Source organism: Apium graveolens, chromosome 5, assembly GCF_009905375.1.
Source record: "Apium graveolens cultivar Ventura chromosome 5, ASM990537v1, whole genome shotgun sequence".
In the NCBI taxonomy this organism is placed as follows: Eukaryota; Viridiplantae; Streptophyta; class Magnoliopsida; order Apiales; family Apiaceae; genus Apium; species Apium graveolens.
In genome coordinates this window covers 48,033,011-48,044,554 of record NC_133651.1, presented here as the reverse complement: position 1 = coordinate 48,044,554, position 11,544 = coordinate 48,033,011, and the positions used below count along the sequence as shown (strand labels likewise).

At 34.2% G+C, this 11,544-nt stretch overlaps 1 non-coding gene across 1 annotated transcript; it reads left to right on the top strand.

Annotated features, from left to right (window-relative positions):
- Positions 1–10,931: 10,931 nt before the first annotated feature.
- Positions 10,932–11,038, top strand: LOC141662352 (small nucleolar RNA R71). Its single transcript, XR_012550473.1, has one exon. It is a non-coding gene; the product is annotated as a small nucleolar RNA R71 (small nucleolar RNA).
- Positions 11,039–11,544: the final 506 nt, after the last annotated feature.

The following is an 11,544-nucleotide window of genomic DNA, read 5'->3' as shown; positions in this document are numbered from 1 at the left end:
GCAGAAAAATGAGAACAAAGAAGCATTACCATTTTCATGCAAGTTATGAAGATTTTCAAAGATGCTGGAATGGAGTAGTGAAGAAGCATGAAATTAGACTTGATAGGTTTTGTTTTATTATCCTGTCTTATTATCATGTAAACTTGGTGATATATAAACCAAGTGTATCTAGTAGAACAAAGTAACTAACAAACCAAGAAAAGACATTTTTAGCAGGGAATCATTTGTAAGCTATATTCTGTAGAATTTCTCTGTAGTTTGTTTGTTCACTTGTAAAGCAGTTGTGAGCTATTCAAGCTTCACAGGGTTCTCTTGATATATATATATATATATGGTGGATACATTCAAATCCACCAGAAAGTTTTAAAGACTTGTGTTTTTATTACTTGTGTTTTGATTTATATAATTCTTTCATTCTGCACTTTGCAAATCAAACAGTTATATATTATTAAGTTAGAACCATTTTTCATAAATCTCAAAAAGAAGCCAGAATTACATTCAACCCCCCTTCTATAATTCTTGTTGTATTTTTAGGGAATAACAACAAGTATACTACAAGAAAGTTCAGGGACACTTGCCTTATCAATTCGCTTTCACTTTACTAACACTTGACAATTGGTTCCCACTCACTGACCACTTGCTTTCCTTTTTTACATCTCGATTCCTCTGTTAGACATCACATATACTCATCAACACTACTTTTCATCTCATTCTATTCGATACAAGGTTCTATTTACCCTTCGTTTCACCCAAATCTGACGTACAGATTGAAAGTTACAACAAAAATGGCCAAACAATGCACAAAGAATCATTTTATACAGCAATCATGTCACATATAACATATAACACGTAAGATATTCAATCCAAATAATTTTTCGAAGAAGATTCGGGGTCAAAAATGATTTTCCAGGTATTTAATACGAATTTTTGAATATTTTTCGGAACTAAGACGGGACTCCGAATCATTTTATAATTAAATAATAGAGTTCGAACACCCAAATCTGACTTTAAAATAATTTTATAATAATTATCGAGTCTTGAAAATAATTTTAAATAATATTTTAAAGCTCAAAACTATTTTTCGGGATTTTTAAATCATAAATAAATAATTAAATCCAATTAAATAATCAATTAAAATTAATTATAAATTAATTAATCAATTAATACTTAAATTAATTGACTAATTAAATAATTAATTATTAACTAAAATTAATTAATTAATTAATTAAGATTTATTTTTAACTTAAAAATAATTTTCAGAAATTAAATACCGAATTTTGGAATTTGGAATTTAAAATAAATAACAACAATTTATGAAATTAATTATAAAAAGATAATATAATTTTTGTAAATAACTAAAACAGGAATCTAATTTTCGGATTTTTTTGAAACACCGAGAACTGATTTGCAAAGCTGAACAAACCAGTGGGTCAAATGGCATTTCTGCCATCTTCCCTCCCTTCGCCGGCAGTCGCCATTGCCGGCGACCCCAAGCTCGCCGGGAAATCTTATTTGAATTCAGAAGCATTCCAAACTGTGCAGATATATAGTACAGAATGAGGTGATCATTATTCCGCAAACAAAATTATCACACCATGTCCGAAACGACCGAAAATTGGTGAAGAACACTCGCCGACGGCGAGTATTTTCCAGAATCCGGTGAGGTCGATTACAACAATTCAGGAATCATCTGTTAATTCCAAATATACCAATAGATTTGTTTCTCCACAATCTACACATCTATGTAATCAATTTCATCTAATAAACCTTAACAAAGAAACGCCTAATTTTCAGTTAAGAACATTCAAACACATAAACCCTAATTCTTCAATTCGAGAATTAAACAACAATTTGAACATTTTATTGAACTCCAAATTAGTCATATAATATACCAAAATGACCAGGAAGAAAAGATCTACATGATTATGCCATCAAATCATATCAAAAACATCAAGAACAAAAATTTACAATTTAATCATTAATAAATTTGAAATAAAATAATAAAATAAGAAAAATACCTTGATTCTTGCACAAAACCAGATGGTGGATTCAGAAAGAGGTTTTCGAGAGTTTCGTTTTGATATATTGCACGCCCGAATCGGAGTTCAATAACACTTTCGTTTGTGCTATTGATTTTCAAGAACACAGTATTTTGTTAGGGTTTTCTCTGGTTTTCAGTGGTTTGTACTGTCTGAATATGATTATATAAGTAAAATGAAATAGAGAAAGGGCTACTTATATTTACGGAATATTAGTACATACTGGATCGTGTTGGATCGATAAATATGTTGCTTTGCCGCTAAGTAACTATAAATATGATCATTTTGGATAAACATTATCCTGTTTTGGATAAGCATTATCCTGTTTTGGATAAACACTATCCTGTTTTGGATAAGCATTATCCTATTTCGGATAATTATCAAAATCGGGCTTTTATAAAACGATTTGTACGAAGATAATGTTATCGAAAAGGGTTAGCGTATCGAAAATATTACGTCGGGCCGCGCACGGGTCAAACCGTAATCCGGATCGTAAAAGTCAAAATATGAAAATGTCCGGAATTACCAGATTAGGTTAGGAAAGAGTTTTCGGAAGAGTTTCGGGTTATAAAAACATAAAAACGGTTGAGGTTGGATGATTCCCGGCTTTATAAAATAATTTTGTAATTATTCAGAAAATAATTAATAAATTCATAAATCAATATAAAATCATATAATACTCCAAAAATTACCAGAAAAATACCTTAATTATCTATATTTTATTCTGGACATAATAAAATCAACATACCCAGACTTTACCACATATGAACATTCACATAACAACACCAATCATCAGATAATTCACCAAAAATCACATAAAATCACATATAAATCATTTATTGATAAAAATAATTACACGTCATGTCCCAGATATTACACTTAAGGAAAGGGATAAAGAGGCCGAAACTAGTATTATAACTTCGTATTAGTGTCTTTACAAAATGAGTGAAGAATAGTCACTGATTTAGTAGTTTGAATTCTTTGTTTGGTTACAAACTTTTCTTTATAAAAATTACTTAACAAGTTTGAATGTAGTCGATTGGTATATTGATGATCATTTTATTATTTTATTATAACAGTCCACATTCATTATCAACGTATTTATTGTAAATATTGATTTACGGGTTAAAATTAAAACAATTAGCGGGATACAAATGTTGACAAAGGATATAAAGTACAGTCCCTTGTGAATTGAACGTCTCATGTTTTGACATTTTGATGTATAAGAGTTTTAAAATCTTCGCATAATCATATTATTTCGTACCTTTTTCAAATTCAGATGGGATAGTGCCTTAATAAGCATATTAGTCAGATTATTACAAAAGCGTGTAGAACCTCAATTTCCCCATTTTTTGGTAGTTTATGTTGTTTGTATAAAAGAACTCCGGTTATATGTTATTAGTTCAAGTAATTCATTTAGTCTTCGCAATTGTTAATATTGATTGATATTTATTATATATATTTACAAATATAACTATCTAGTTTATTAAAAATTTATCGGGTTAGAGCCTTTGCATATCAAAATAATATTATACATAAAATTGATATCATAAAATAATTTATGAGGAATTAATAACAAACCGAATTTAAATTAGAAAAAATGACCAAAATACCTCGTTTTAGAGGTCTTTTTACCCAAAATACTCATTCTGAAATAAGGTGACCTAAATACCCACCAGATACTCCACTATACCCAGCAAATAATAGTGGAGTATCAGGATGATACGCCACTTCCAGTGGAGTATCAGGGTGATACATATTTTTCACTTGAGTATCATAACTGATATTCCTTTGTCACTAGAATATCAGCCCTGAAACTACTTTCTCATTGAAATATATGGCCTGATACTCGACTGTCAGTATAGCATTATATTTTTTTTAAAAAATTTAAATATTTATTTAATAATTTTATTATATAAATATGTACTATATTTTATAATTTTTAATATTTTATGATTTAACAATTTCCCATTTCGGGTTTAGAAATATTTTAAAAAAAATGAATAAAAGTAAAATCGTTTTAGGGTTTAAGGCATCCTAAATCCTAGAGCCTAAACCTTTATTAAAGCGTGGACCTTGATTTCATAACTTTAAAATTTAAAAATTTCAGATGATACTCAACTGACAAAAGAATATTTGGACCGATATTCTAATGACAAAGGAGTATCAGTCATGATACTCCACTGACAAAGGAGTATCATCCTGATAATCAGTGCATCGCACAAGTAATATGTTGGTTTATTTGTTATAAGTGAAAAGTGGTTCCATTTGATCGGTGGTTTAACAAATTCCTTAAAATTTGTCAACATTTTTCCAAAAAATAACTAAAATAACTATAATTTATATAAGAATATTAAATCATGTATCCAACATAATTAAAAATTCTTTCGGGGATCGTTTGGTTGGAGGTACTCTAGAATCATGTATGAGTTTCGTTCATTACAACCACATACCTGATGTTTGGTTCAAATTTTTATTTTTTTTAAATCCATTCCCCAAATCTCAATATTTGGGTTTTTCATACCCTGGGGGGAGGTGGGTATAGGATAGGGGGTATGAGGAATCAAATTTTAGTTCTATTATTTTATCGATATCTAAATACGATTATAAATTATTAATAAAAAAATCTATCAATCAACTAAAATTATATTAAATTAATAATTAAATTAATATTTTAAATTAATTAAAATTAATTATTTAAAAATATTTAAATTAAAACATACTCGTTCTAGCACTCAACCAAATAAATGACATCAGAAATGATACATCAATCTCATACCAGTTTAACCCGATTCATGATTCCAACCCCATACCGCTACTTAAACTAAACAACCCCTCAATTGTAATCCAACTTTGAAAACCAAAACTTTCCAATATTATTTTTTTAGTAATTCAAATTTTAATATCATAAAATTATTAATAAATTAAGAAATAATTAAAACTCATATCAAATTGGGAAACGACCCAAATATTTTTTTTTGAAAAAAAATGATATTTCCCATAATTTATGACGAACAAATAGTAAACAATATTTTCTCTGTTTCACCCAATTCTTTACAGGAGGAAAAACCAAAATACCCACCATTAGGGGGCAAATGCCCAAAATACTGATTGGCGGGAATGTCCTTAAAAAATGCTCACAGAACACGCATCCGGGAGATGCGTAATCATTTTTTAAAATTTTAACAAAGAATACGCAAGTGACAAATGTGTATATGATTTTGATTTTTTGAATACTGTTAGATATTGAATACAATACATATGGGGGGTGAATGTGTTTCTTTGAATTTTTAGCCTTTTTAAACTTGTTTGGATATTGTGTTAACAAAGTAGTTTATATTTGTAGAGATATTGTGTTAACATAAATAAATCAACAAGCATAATATTTCAAAACTCGCTTAATTTGTATTAATTAAGTTTGTCTTGCTACAAATTATGTGTTGTTAAAAATATAAGAACTCAGCTTCTTTCTTGAGAGAATATAAGAAAAATATGAATATGTTCGTTACTTCTAAACTAAGGACCGGTGCATGCTTTGTACACTAACAACACGGGTTTACAAGACTTGCACTAAAATGTACTAAACTACTTTCTAAAGCAACCGTTTTTTATTTCCATTTCTAGCTTAGCAAATCTATGCAGAATCTTGCAGGTCTATAACCATACTTTGTCTAGTTAATCTTGGCCCTTGATCTTGTATTCTCCCAGCTACTTTGTAGACTTTTTAATCTTGTGAATAGATAATTTGTTGACTGATAATCTTGAATCTTGAACTTGTCTGCATTCTGTGTTTGAGAGGCATATCGAGATCTCCAGTTTATTCTATAGACAAGTGACATCTCGATAAGTAATGACTTATCGAGATCTCTGAGTTCTCTATAGGTATATTTGACTTGTCGAGGCCTCTTGATCTTTATATGTTAAATGACTTGTCGATATGTCTGAGGTCTCTACATTTAAAAATGACTTGTCGATATCTCTGAGATCTCTACATACACATTTTGACTTGTTGATATTTCTGAGATCTCTAATGAGAAATTGACTTGTCGATATCTCCAATTCATCATATCTTCATTTGACTTATCAATATCTCCGAGTTCTCTACATGCAGAAATGACTTGTCGATATCTCCAGTTCTCTACATCTTCATTTGACTTGTCGATATCTCTGATACTTCTCTATAAGCCATTTTGGACTTCTCGATAAATCAATCTGGACTTCTCGAATGACTTCTCGATATAAATTGATCTGTGACTGTTAGTTGCTAAACACGCGCTAAATTACACGCAAGATATCGCCAATTCATCACATCTTCATTTGACTTGTCAATATCTCCGAGTTCTCTACATGCAGAAATGACTTGTCGATATCTCCAGTTCTCTACATCTTTATTTGACTTATCGATATCTCTGATACTTCTCTATAAGCCATTTTGGACTTCTCGATAAATCATTCTGGACTTCTCGAATGACTTCTCGATATAAATTGATCTGTGACTGTTAGTCGCTAAACACACGCTAAATTACACGCAAGTATACGAGTTCGCAAGTAGTATAATATATAAATCAGATTCATTCCCACAGAGACTGACTTTGGTTAACTAATAAATTTATGCACTTAAGCAACAATGTATGGTTATTATTCAATGCTAAGATGATAACAAATTGAGGTTGTTTATAACTAAGAATTAAACTAATAATTATAACTAATAGAATAATAATGATTGAATTAATATATATGACAAACATAGGATTCTAACTTCATTAAATACTTCACTCAATAGCCTTATTGTTCTTAACCTTAACATGCAATGGTGATGACACTAATCAGATAACACGAAACTGATAAATGTCAACTTTCGTTGTACGAATACCCTACTACCAAGCATCCACAAAAGAGATAGAAGCTGAATAGGCATCAATTATATTGAGACCCTATATGTCTATAGAATTTGGCAACATAATGGTTTAAGTACAAGTTATCTATCATGATTACACAGGGCAAGCAAGATGGTTAAAATTACCTAAAAATCATGCATAACAATAACACATGAACCTATGCTAGCATGGCAAGTTCTAAATCCTTAAATTCACTGTCGCTTCATTAAGAATTAACACACTATCTTATAAGTTCGCAACGCTCATAAGATTAATACGCACAACCAATACTAAGTTATTATACAATCACCACACACTAAGGCATTGAACAAATTAACTAAAGAAATCCATAAATAAATCCATTAGAACCCCACGATAACGATTAGCCCATAATCGGACTCATCATCAACGTGGGTTCCGATGAAAACATGGTATAACAAACATAGTCTTTATAACGAATAAACAAAACCAAGTACGAAACAAGAGTAAGGTTCATAAATAAGAAAACTAGCATCTAAGTTACAACTTAGAACAAAGATTCACAAGTAAAAACAAGATCTTCTTCATCTTCGTTGAATCCGTGCTAAAACGGTCTTCTTACGGCTCTCCTTGCGCTCTGGTACGTCTCTCTCTTGAAAATATCCTTTATTTGAATATATATAGCAGCCCCATGCAATCCAGAAGTCCTCCAATTGTAATTATAATAGAATCAGGATTCTTTGAATTCGCACCGGCGCGGGCGCGCGCTATCACAGCGTGAGCGCGCTGCCTTTCTGACATCCTAGCATGGCCGCGCGCTTGACTAGCGCGGGCGCGTCGTACCTCTGGAAAAAAAATCAGATTTCTGATTTTCTTTGCTGCTTCAAGTCGGCTTTCCACGAGCTTTTATTCCAACACCACATTGACACCAAATTAGCACCAAAAAAATGCTAATTCACCTGATTACCTAGACAATGCCTGAAATGCAAAAACACTAGAAAACACGTTAAAACACTTAACAACTTGAGTACAAACGCATCAATTCAAAGATTAATAGAGCATTATAAAGTGTCATAAATGCCGTGATTAAACTTTTCTTCAATGTTTCAAAAGCTGCAAGGCACTCGTCATCAAACTTGAAATGGACGTCTTTCTCTAGCAAACTGCACAATGGCTTCGAAATCTTAGAGAAGTCTTTGATGAAACACTTATAGAAACCTGCATGACCGAGAAAACTGCGAATTCCCTTAACAGATATAGGAGGAGGAAGATTTTCAATGACCCCCACCTTGGCTTTGTCCACTTCAAAACCCTTACTAGAAACCTTGTGTCCAAGAATGATGCACTGTCGCACCATAAAGTGACATTTCTCCCAATTGAGAACCAAATTGGTCTCAACACACCTCTTGAGAACATGTCCAAGATTTTGCAAGAATTCATCAAAAGAATCGCCAAATACAGAGAAGTTGTCCATGAACACCTCCATATTCTGGCCAATTATATCAGAAAAAATGGCCATCATACATCTCTGAAATATGGCTGGTGCACCACACAGACCAAAAGAAACTCGTATGAAGGCGAAAATACCAAATGGACAAGTGAAGGTAGTCTTCTCCTGATCTTCTAGAGCAATACAAATCTTATTGTAACCCGAATAGCCATCAAGAAGATAGTAGTACTCATGACTAGCCAATCTATCAAGCATCTGGTCAATGAAGGGCAAAGGGAAGTGATCCTTCCTAGTGGCCTTGTTCAGCTTCCTGTAGTCCATGCAAACTCTCCATCCCGTGACTATTCTTGTAGGAATAAGCTCATTCTTCTCATTTGCCACCACAGTAATTCCACCTTTCTTTGGCACACATTGAACCAGGCTTACCCATGAACTGTCAGAAATAGGGTAGATGATCCCTGCATCTAGCCACTTAAAAATTTCCTTCTTCACTACTTCCTTCATGATCGGATTAAGTCTTATTTGCTGCTCAACCGTAGGCTTGCTACCTTCCTCTAGAAGAATTTTATGCATGCAATAAGAAGGGCCGATTCCCTTGATATCTGCTATAGTCCAACCAATTGTCGATTTGAACTCTCTTAGAAGCCTCAGGAGCTTTTCCTCGTCACTACCTGAAAGATCAGATGCAATAATAACAGGCAAAGTAGATGCATCACCTAAAAATGCATACCTCAAATGCTTAGGCAAAGGCTTAAGCTCAAGAGTGGGAGCTTCCTCAATAGATGGCTTGAGGAGTTTAGGAGCTTTGTTCAATTCCTCCATTCCAAGAGATTCAAAAGGCATATCAATCTTCCTCTTCCAGGGAGAAGCATTCAAATATTGTAATTGTTCTTCACCTTCATCATCTTCACTATCTGAATTTCCTAATAAGGCTTTTTCTAAGGCATCGAACCTTAACAATTGATCAAGTTCTGAAGTAACCACAGAATCGACCAACTCCACCTTTAGGCACTCCTCATTTATCGTAGGAAATTTCATAGCATTGAACACATTAAAAGTTACATCCTGATCCAGCACTCGCATTGTGAGCTCACCCTTCTGCACATCTATCAAGGTTCGGCCGGTCGCCAAGAAAGGTCTTCCCACGATTATGGGAATATTCTTATCCTCCTCGAAGAAAAGAATAACGAAATCAGCAGGGAAGATGAGTTTATCAACCTTGACCAAGACATCCTCCACAATACCTCACGGATATGTAATAGAACGGTCGGCCAATTGCAAAGTCATATAAGTTGGTTTTGGATCAGGTAAGTCCAACTGCTTGAAGATTGACAAAGGCATCAAATTGATGCTAGCTCCTAAGTCACATAAGCATATGTCAAAAGACACGTTTCCAATAGTACACGGAATAGTGAAGCTTCCTGGATCTTTAAGCTTTGGAGGTAACTTCTGTTGCAGCACAGCACTGCATTCCTCCGTGAGAGCGACTGTCTTCAAATCATCTAGCTTCACTTTTCGAGAGAGAATACCTTTCATAAACTTTGCGTAACTAGACATCTGCTCAAGAGCCTCAGCGAAAGGTATATTGATATGAATTTCTTGAATACCTCCAAAAACTTCTCAAATTACTTGTCCAGCTTTTTCTTCTGCAGCCGCTTAGGAAAAGGCGGTGGAGGATAGATCTGTTTCTCCCCTATATTACCCTCATGAGGAGTGTGCTCAACAGTAGTCTTGCTTGGTTCCACTTCTTCTTCCTACTGCTCTACTTCTTTCTCAGTCCCAGCTTCACAGTCAATGCTTGAGTTTGTTCGGGATTCGCAACCCTTCCAGAACTCAAAGTAATTGCCTTTACTTGCTCCTTAGCTTCCTTCCTTTCTGGCACTTCAGTGTCACTAGATAGTGTACCAGGTTGACGATTTAGCAAGGCATTGGCGATTTGCCCAATTTGATTTTCCAAGGTCTTGATATAAATAGCTTGACTCTTGCACATAAGCTTCAACTCCTCTAATTCAGATTTTTCATTAGATTGTTGCAGCTGAAGTTGCTGTCTTGGTGCATATTGCGGTTGCTAAAAACCAGGAGGGTTGTACTACTTAGCTGGATACTGTTGATAAGGTTGTTGAACCGTATTCTGAGCATTGCTCCAACTAAAATAAGGATGACTGCGGTTGTTGGGATGATAAGTGGCTGGCATAGGTTGTTGCGAACGCTGAAAGTTGCTCACAAACTGAGCTGATTCACTAGAAATTACGCACTGATCAGTCTCATGGGCACCAGCACAAAGCTCACAGACACTAGCAATTTGATTAACCCCATGATTATGCAAAGTGCCCACCTTCATCGTCAAAGCCTTAAGTTGGGCAGCTATAGCAGTTGCTGCATCCAAACTCCAGAATTTCTGCTACTTTTCCTTGAGTCAGTATCTGAGAAGGATTCAGGTACTCATTAGCAGCCATCAGTTCAATCAATTCATAAGCTTCATCATAGCTCTTAGACCACAAGGCTCCTCCTGATACTGCATCGAGCATGGGCCTAGAAGTAGCACCCAATCCATTGTAGAAATAGTTAATAATCATCCAATCAGGCATGCCATGGTGTGGGAACTTCCTTAGCATCTCCTTATATCGATCCCAAACCTCACACAGAGATTTTCCAGTTTGTTGAGCAAACTGAGTAAGAGCGTTCCTGATTGCAGCAGTCTTCGCCATAGGAAAGAATTTAGTGAGAAACTTTTGAGCAAGATCTTCCCAAGTGGTGATAGACCCTGCTGGTAGAGAATGTAACCATCACTTAGCTTTGTCCCTCAGAGAGAATGGGAAGAGTCGCATCTTGATAGCATCTTCAGTCACATCATTAAACTTGAAAGTGTCGCAGATCTCAATGAAATCCCTGATGTGCACGTTGGGGTCTTCAGTAGGAGAACCCCCAAACTGAACTGAGTTCTGTATCATCTAAATTGTGCTTGACTTTATCTCAAAAGTGTTAGCCCTGATGGTTGGCCTCATGATGGTTGACTGAATGTCATTGATCTTAGGCTGAGTATAGTCGATCAAAGCCTTAGGATTTTCTGCCTGATCTCCCATCTCTACTAAAACTGGTTCCTCGACTTTCTCTTCTTCTTCTACCTTCTTTTATTCTTCAAAAACTTCCTTTCGAACCACCACAACTTCTTCCTCGGCTTTATCCAGTGTTCTCTTAC